Raw genomic sequence first — 8,165 nt, 5'->3', positions numbered from 1 at the left:
CTAGTGTCATGTCATCTGCAAACAGTGACAGCTTTACTTCTTCTTTTCCCATTTGGATTCCTTTTATTTCCTTTTCGCCTCTGATTGCTGTGGCTAAAACTTCCAAAACTATGTTGCATAAGAGTGGTGAGAGTGGGCAACCTAGTCTTGTTCCTGATCTTAGTGGAAATGCTTTCAGTGTTGCACCATTGAGGATGATGTTGGCTATGGGTTTGTCATATATGGCCTTTATTATGTTGAGGAAAGTTCCCTTTATGCCTACTTTCTGCAGGGTTTTTATCATAAATGGGTGCTGGATTTTGCCGAAAGCTTTCTCTGCATCTTTTGAGATATCATATGGTTTTCCTCCTTCAGTTTGTTAATATGGTGTATCACGTTGATGGATTTGCGTATACTGAAGAATCCTTGCATTCCTGGAATAAACCCCACTTGATCATGGTGTGTGATCCTTTTAATGTGCTGTTGGATTCTGTTTGCTAGTATTTTGTTGAGGATTTTTGCATCTACGTTCATCAGTGATACTGGCCTGGAGTTTTCTTTCTTTGTGACATCCTTGTCTGGTTTTGGTATCAGGGTGATGGTGGCCTCGTAGAATGAGTTTGGGAGTGTTCCTCCCTCTGCTATATTTTGGAAGAGTTTGAGAAGGATGGGTGTTAGCTCTTCTCTAAATGTTTGATAGAATTCGCCTGTGAAGCCATCTGGTCCTGGGCTTTTGTTTGTTGGAAGAATTTTAATCACAGTTGCAATTTCAGTGCTTGTGATTGGTCTGTTCATATTTTCTATTTCTTCCTGATTCAGCCTTGGCAGTTTGTGCATTTCTAAGAATTTGTCCATTTCTTCCAGGTTGTTCATTTTATTGGCATAGAGTTGCTTGTAGTACTCTCTCATGATCTTTTGTGTCTCTGCAGTGTCCGTTGCTACTTCTCCTTTTTCATTTCTAATTCTATTGATTTGAGTCTTCTCCCTTATTTTCTTGATGAGTCTGGCTAATGGTTTATCAATTTTGTTTATCTTCTCAAAGGACCAGCTTTTAGTTGTATTGATCTTTGCTATTGTTTCCTTCATTTCTTTTTCATTTATTTCTGATCTGACCGTTGTGATTGTTTTCCTTGTGCTAACTTTGGGGTTTTTTTGTTCTTCTTTCTCTAATTGCTTTGGGTGCAAGGTTAGAGTTTCCTGTTTCTTAAGGTGGGATTGTATTGCTATAAACTTCCCTCTTAGAACTGCTTTTGCTGCATCCCGTAGGTTTTGGGTCATCGTGTCTCCATTGTCATTTGTTTCTAGGTGTTTTTTTAAATTTCCTCTTTGATTTCTTCAGTGACCACTTCGTTATCAAGTAGTGTATTGTTTAGCCTGCATGTGTTTGTATTTTTTAAAGGTCTTTTCCTGTCATTGATATCTAGTCTCATAGCGTTGTGGTCGGAAAAGATACTCGATACGATTTCAATTTTCTTACATTTACCAAGGCTTGATTTGTGACCCAAGATGTGATCTATCCTGGAGGACATTCCCTGAGCACTTGAGAAGAATGTGTATTCTGTTGTCTTTGGATGGAATGTCCTATAAATATCAATTAAGTCCATCTTGTTTAATGTATCATTTAAAGCTTGTGTTTCCTCATTTATTTTCATTTTGGATGATCTGTCCATTGGTGCAAGTGGGGTGTTAAAGTCCCCTGCTATGAATGTGTTACTGTCGATTTCCCCTTTTATGGATGTTAGTATTTGCCTTATGTATTGAGGTGCTCCTACGTTGGGTGCATAAATATTTACAATTGTTATATCTTCTTCTTGGATCGATCCCCTGATCATTATGCAGTGTCCTTCTTTGTCTCTTCTAAAAGTCTTTATTTTAAAGTCTATTTTGTCTGATATGAGAATTGCTACTCCAGCTTTCTTTTGGTTTCCATTTGCATGGAATATCTTTTTCCATCCCCTCACTTTCAGTCTGTATGTGTCTCTAGGTCTGAAGCGGGTCTCTTGTAGACAGCATATATATGGGTCTTGTTTTTGTATCCATTCAGCCAGTCTGTGTCTTTTGGTGGGAGCATTTAACCCATTTACATTTAAGGTAATTATCGAGATGTATGTTCCTATTCCCATTTTCTTAATTGTTTTGGGTTTGTTATTGTAGGTCTTTTCCTTCTCTTGTGTTTCTTGCCTAGAGAAGATCCTTTAGCAGTTGTTGTAGAGCTGGTTTGGTGGTGCTGAACTCTCTCAGCTTTTGCTGCTCTGTAAAGGTTTTAATTTCTCCATCAAATCTGAATGAGATCCTTGCTGGGTAGAGTAATCTGGGTTGTAGGTTTTTCTCCTTCATCACTTTAAATACGCCCTGCCAGTCCCTTCTGGCTTGCAGAGTTTCTGCTGAAAGATCAGCTGTTAACCTGATGGGGATTCCCTTGTGTGTTATTTTTCCCTTGCTGCTTTTAATATGTTTTCTTTGTATTTACTTTTTGACAGTTTGATTAATATGTGTCTTGGCGTATTTCTCCTTGGACTTATCCTGTACGCGACTCTCTGTGCTTCCTGGACTTGATTAACTATTTCCTTTCCCATATTAGGGAAGTTTTCAACTAAAATCTCTTCAAATATTTTCTGAATCCCTTTCTTTTTCTCTTCTTCTGGAACCCCTATAATTCGAATGTTGGTGTGTTTAATGTTGTCCCAGAGGTCTCTGAGACAGTCCTCAGTTCTTTTCATTCTTTTCTCTTTCTTCTGTTCTGCAGTAGTTATTTCCACTATTTTATCTTCCAGGGCACTTATCCGTTCTTCTGCCTCAGTTATTCTGCTGTTGATCCCCTCTAGAGTATTTTAAGTTTCATTTATTGTGTTGTTCATCATTGCTTGTTTCATCTGTAGTTCTTCTAGGTCCTTGTTAAATGTTTCTTGCATTTTGTCTATTCTATTTCCAAGATTTTGGATCATCTTTACGATCATTATTCTGAATTCTTTTTCAGGCAGACTGCCTATTTCCTCTTCATTTGTTAGGCCTGGTGGGTTTTTATCTTGCTCCTTCATCTGCTGTGTGTTTTTCTGTCTTCTCATCTTGCTTATCTTACTGTGTTTGGGGTCTCCTTTTTGCAGGCTGCAGGCTCGTGGTTCCCGTTGTTTTTGGTGTCTGTCCCCAGTGGCTAAAGTTGGTTCAGTGGGTTGTGTAGGCTTCCTGGTGGAGGCGACTAGTGACTGTGTTCTGGTGGATGAGGCTGGATCTTGTCTTTCTGGTGGGCAGGTCCACGTCTGGGGGTGTGTTTTGGGGTGTCTGTGGACTTATTATGATTTTAGGCAGCATCTCTGCTAATGGGTGTGGTTGTGTTCCTGTCTTGCTAGTTGTTTGGCATAGGGTGTCCAGCACTGTAGCTTGCTGGTCGATGAGTGAAGCTGGGTGCTGGTGTTGAGATGGAGATCTCTGGGAGATTTTTGCCGTTTGATATTACGTGGAGCTGGGAGGTCTCTTGTGGACCAGTGTCCAGCATCTTTAATTTGGCAAGTATTTTAGTCAGTTCAAGCTGCTATGACAAGTTACCACAGACTGGGTGGTTTAAACAACAAACATTGATTTCTCATGGTTCTGGAGGCTGGAAGCGTGAGATCAGGATGGCAGCATGGTCCAGTTCTTGGTAACCATTCTCCTCTTGGTACACAGACGGCAGGGATAGAGAGCTCTGGTCCCTTCATCTCCTTATAAAGGCACTAATCCCATCATGGGGCCCACCCTCATGACCTCATCTACACCTAATCACCTCCCAAAGGCTCCACTTCCAGATACCATCACACTGGGGTTTGGGACTTCAACATGTGAATTTAATTTAACCTCTTTTCTTCCTTTCCCCCTCCCTTCCTCTCCCTATGCCCTTCCCTTGCCTCCTGCCCTTCCCCTTACCCCTTCGTGCCCCCTTCTTTCCTCCTCCTCTCCTCCCTCCCTCCCTCCTCCCCTCTAAATTCCCTCCCCTTCTTAAGGTTAATCCTTAAGAGTTGTCAGCTTCTTTGTTTCTAGCAGAGGAGACTGAAAATCCCCAGGGAACAGACCTTTTTGTTCATGAGGGACCCGTCACTGATGTTTCAGTTTTGTATCCGTAAAGCAAGTAGACACCACTGTTATGGAGAAGGGTTGGAAAAGGCTGTCCCCCACAACTAAAGCTCAGGGAAGAGGAACCTGATATTCTCTAGGGAAGGTGCGGGTAAATTTACATAGGGAGCAAGAGCTCACTTAGGAGAAAGGGGGTTAAAACCTTGACCCCATCTCTGATGGACTGAGGGGGCGGGGCTAAAGTCAGCTGCCAAGCAAGGAGCCTGGTGTTTAGGAGGGGTGTGTGGGTGAAGAGGAAAGCAGAGGCTGCACTGCTGACCTGCACCCCACACCTTCAAAACCACAGGTGTGCCCTCGGAAAGCTGTGCATCTATATGAAGTGGATGATTTTTTAAAAAAAAATGAGCCAAGGAGACCAGGTCTACTGTGATTTGGAACCACCAGAGCCAAGCACAACCCTTGAAATCACGTGTAGCATGAGATAGCAAAGTGGGTCTCCAACTAGGCAACACGGGCTATGTAAATTTTCCTTTTTCCTGGGTAACGGCATTATGGACTCCAAGCTTTTTTATTATAAAAATAAAAAACACACATGCAGAAAAGCACACAGTCCATGAATATCCAGCCCAATGAATTACCACAAAGCAGGTGTTACTTAACTGTGACTCAGGTCAAAACATAGAGCCTTCCCAGCACCCAAGAAGCCTCCTTCATTCCTCTTCCAGCCCTATCCCTTCCCTCCACCCTATTCATCCTAATTCCTAACATCACACTTTCCTCTTGCCTACCTTTGAAATGTATTCATAAGTGGACTCATACAGTCTGGAATCTTCAACGTGACTTCTTTTGCTCAATGCTGTGCTTGTGAGATTCATCTGTGTTGCTCCAAGTAACTGTTCATTTTCCTCCATGCATGAGTATACCCTGATTTATCTATCCACTCCCCTGCTGATGCACATGGGGCTGCTGCTTCCAGTTTGGCTGTTTCAAACAATTTTACTGAGAATATTCTGGAACAAGATCCACATGAGGACCATTTGGTGAGTGATGGTAATGAGACTGTGGCCAAAAAAGATTTCCTAATTATTTTCCAGACGCCATAGACAATTGACACCAGGTGATGTCTGGATGTATTATGGGATGCAGAGAGAGAAAGAGGGTCGCAGCCCGTGCTAGAGAAGAGACACGGGAAGATGGGGGTCTGCAATCAGAGTGAGTTGAACATGAAAAGAGACATACCTCAGACTGAAGAAGTTTTGTCAAATCATCAATATTTTTCTTCACCGTGCCGGAGTGCGAATGAGAAAAGGCCCCCAAGAACAGGACCAAGAATAATCAGCGGCTCTGTCCCACTCAGTGAAATTTCCAGAATTCTGGCTTGAATTCTAGATTTCTTGAAATTTCTAGGATTCCCTCTGGCTACTCCTGGATGGCCTAGGGTGAGCCTGCCCCAGCTGCACCCCGTGGTTTCTGTTCAGAGGCAACCATCCTTCATCCACTCACCCAGTTAGGCATGGTTGCCCCCTCTCAGCTCAGTCCCCACTCCCACAAAATCAGAGCCCCTTCTCTGTCAGGGACCCCACGTCTTTCCTCCTGAGATCGGTTACCAGCTATTATAGGGTGACACACTTGCTCTGCTGTGCTCCTAGCTGCCTTCTGCTCTCATTCAGCGTTCATCCATCCATTCACTCATTTAACAAATGTTTATTGGATACTTAGGCACAAGACAGGGGCCTATTTTCCATGGAAGAGCCACTGCTTGAAAGCCTAAGAGGAAACTCTGCCCTAGCCTGTCATCATCTTTCCCGTGATACAATATGTTCTTATACAAATAGCTCTTCTGCCAGGCCTCCCAGCCATGCCCTCACTCCACTCTAGGGCCCCTCTCTGCAAACCATGATGGAAGGATACAGTTTGGAGACATTCAACCCACCTGGACCACTGACGGACCCTCCCCTTGTGGTTGTCAGTGGCCCAGGAGTGGCAGAGCCTCCTACCTTCACCCTTCATCATTCAGTGGAAGAGAGCATCTCTTCCAGTAGCTCCTGAAGAAGGAAGAGGGACCTCCTCCCCTTCTCACCCCGCTGCCACCCACAGGCCCCAGCATTGACCCAGAGGCTCAAATGTGGCCAAGGAGGGGGGGGGGTCTTCACTGGTTTAAGCCAAGGGGAGCCCCCTCTAGGACCTGAGAAGCGGTCTCATGGCTGTGGCAGAGGCGTGGCGCTCTGAGGGCAAGTCAGAGATCCATTTTACCCAAAGAAGACAGATCAGCAAGAATGTCCACCCTGACACCATTTCCTTGCTTTTCCAGCTTCTAGAGGCCACCAACATTCCTTGGCTCGTGGCCCCTTCCTACACCTTCAAAAGTTAGTCGTGTAGCATCCTCTCTCCTCTCTAACCTCTGTTTCCATCTTCATGTCTTCTTTCTGACTCTGAGCCTCCTGCCTCTCTCTAATAAGGCCCCTTGTGATTATACTGGGCCCATCCAGATAATCCAGGCTAATCTCCCCATCTCAGGATAGTTAAATTTAACCACACCTGCAAAGTCCCTTTTGTCAGATAAGGTAACATTTATAGGTTCTGGGGATTAGGACGTGGACATCTTTGGGGGCCATTATCCTGCCTACCACACTCACATGGATCAAACAAGGAAAGGCCTGTAAAGCATCTCACACAGAGCCTGGCACATAATAGGGGTTCAGCTCATGCCACCCATGATTATTTTTTTTACGACGCCCTTCTGAGAACAGAAACGGCTGGCAGAAAGCTTTGTACAGAGCAGGCCCTCGAGCTTAAAGTTTCACTGACAGATTATAGTGGGGGCAGGGCAAAAGACAGCAGCTCTAACATCTGCTGAGTTGCAAGAGTGAATGACATCCAGTCTGACTTGGACCACAATCTGGCCTTGCCCATGTCGCAGCTGAACCCCTGAATTCAGCCTTGCCCTCCTTGCTGGGCTATAGATGTTGACTGGGGCTCCGCTCAGCACAGGCACCCCTCCAGTGGGCTCCTGCTGGGGGAGGGGCCAGGTTAATGGCATGTGGCCTCAGCCCATCCAGTCAGGCACCAGGTTTGGGTCACGGTTGGGTCAGTCTCCTCCCATCACTGCCTCCCCACCTCCCACCAGTGAGCCATCCAACTTTACAGAAAAGAGTGACATGCACTGAGAATTTCCAGCCACCAAGCAGAGGTGGGTACCCCTGGGCTACTGTACTTGGCCTCCAGCACGCCGGGTCTGTTCCCTGCTACCAAGATCGTGGGATGCAGAAAAGTTCTGGGCTCACCAGGAGAGCAGATTTCAAATCAACTTCCTGCTCCCCTCACACACGTGAGGAATGGCATATGTGAAATCCCAGGAGCGTGCATTTGAAGCCATTTTCGGGATCATTCTGATACAGAAGGTCCTTAGACCATACTTGGGTCTCGAACTTGCCCTGGCTCTGCCATCTGAGTGACCTTAGACAATGAACTTCACCTACTGGAGTCTAATTTCTTCAGGAACAATCAGAGGGGTTAGAGGGGACCTCCAGGGCCCATCCAGGCTGGCAACTTATTTCTGTACCTTCAGTTCTTTCAGCAAACTCAACTTCTGGTTATTGTCCCCGAACTTCTGACTTTTGGTCTTCTATCTAAAATGTTTCTGGAATTTTCTGTCAGCTCCTTTGGGGAAGGAAGGGTGCGGGGGGAGGAACTGTTGAGATCTAGTATTTCTGTACATTAGGAGGGACATGGTGAAGGTTATATACTAGGGCAGGAGAGGAATATATGAGCATGTGCATGTGTGTGTATGTTTTGAGTGCCTATGTACTCATGAGGAAAGTATACAAGTGTCTTGCCTGCTGCTAGGTCACAGAGTTGCAGAATATTAGGACTAATGAGATATATAGATTACAAAGTCTAGCTCCATTGTTTTGCTGGTGGGTAAGCTGAGGCTCAGGGAGGGAATGTGAGTTGCTACTTGGAGTCACTTAAGTGGCTAGAGTAGTAGTTTCCCAACCTTGATTGTTACAAGTACCCGGAAGAGCTTTTAAGAAATATACATCTTTGGGCCCCATGCTTCAGAGATTCTAATTCCATTGTTTCAGGGTGGGAACTGGGCCCAGAATTTTTTTTTTAGCTTCCTGCTGCATCAAACGGGC

The sequence above is a fragment of the Lipotes vexillifer genome, unplaced genomic scaffold, assembly GCF_000442215.2.
Source record: "Lipotes vexillifer unplaced genomic scaffold, Lipotes_vexillifer_v1.1 scaffold847, whole genome shotgun sequence".
In the NCBI taxonomy this organism is placed as follows: domain Eukaryota; kingdom Metazoa; phylum Chordata; class Mammalia; order Artiodactyla; family Lipotidae; genus Lipotes; species Lipotes vexillifer.
This window is presented reverse-complemented; position numbering follows the sequence as displayed.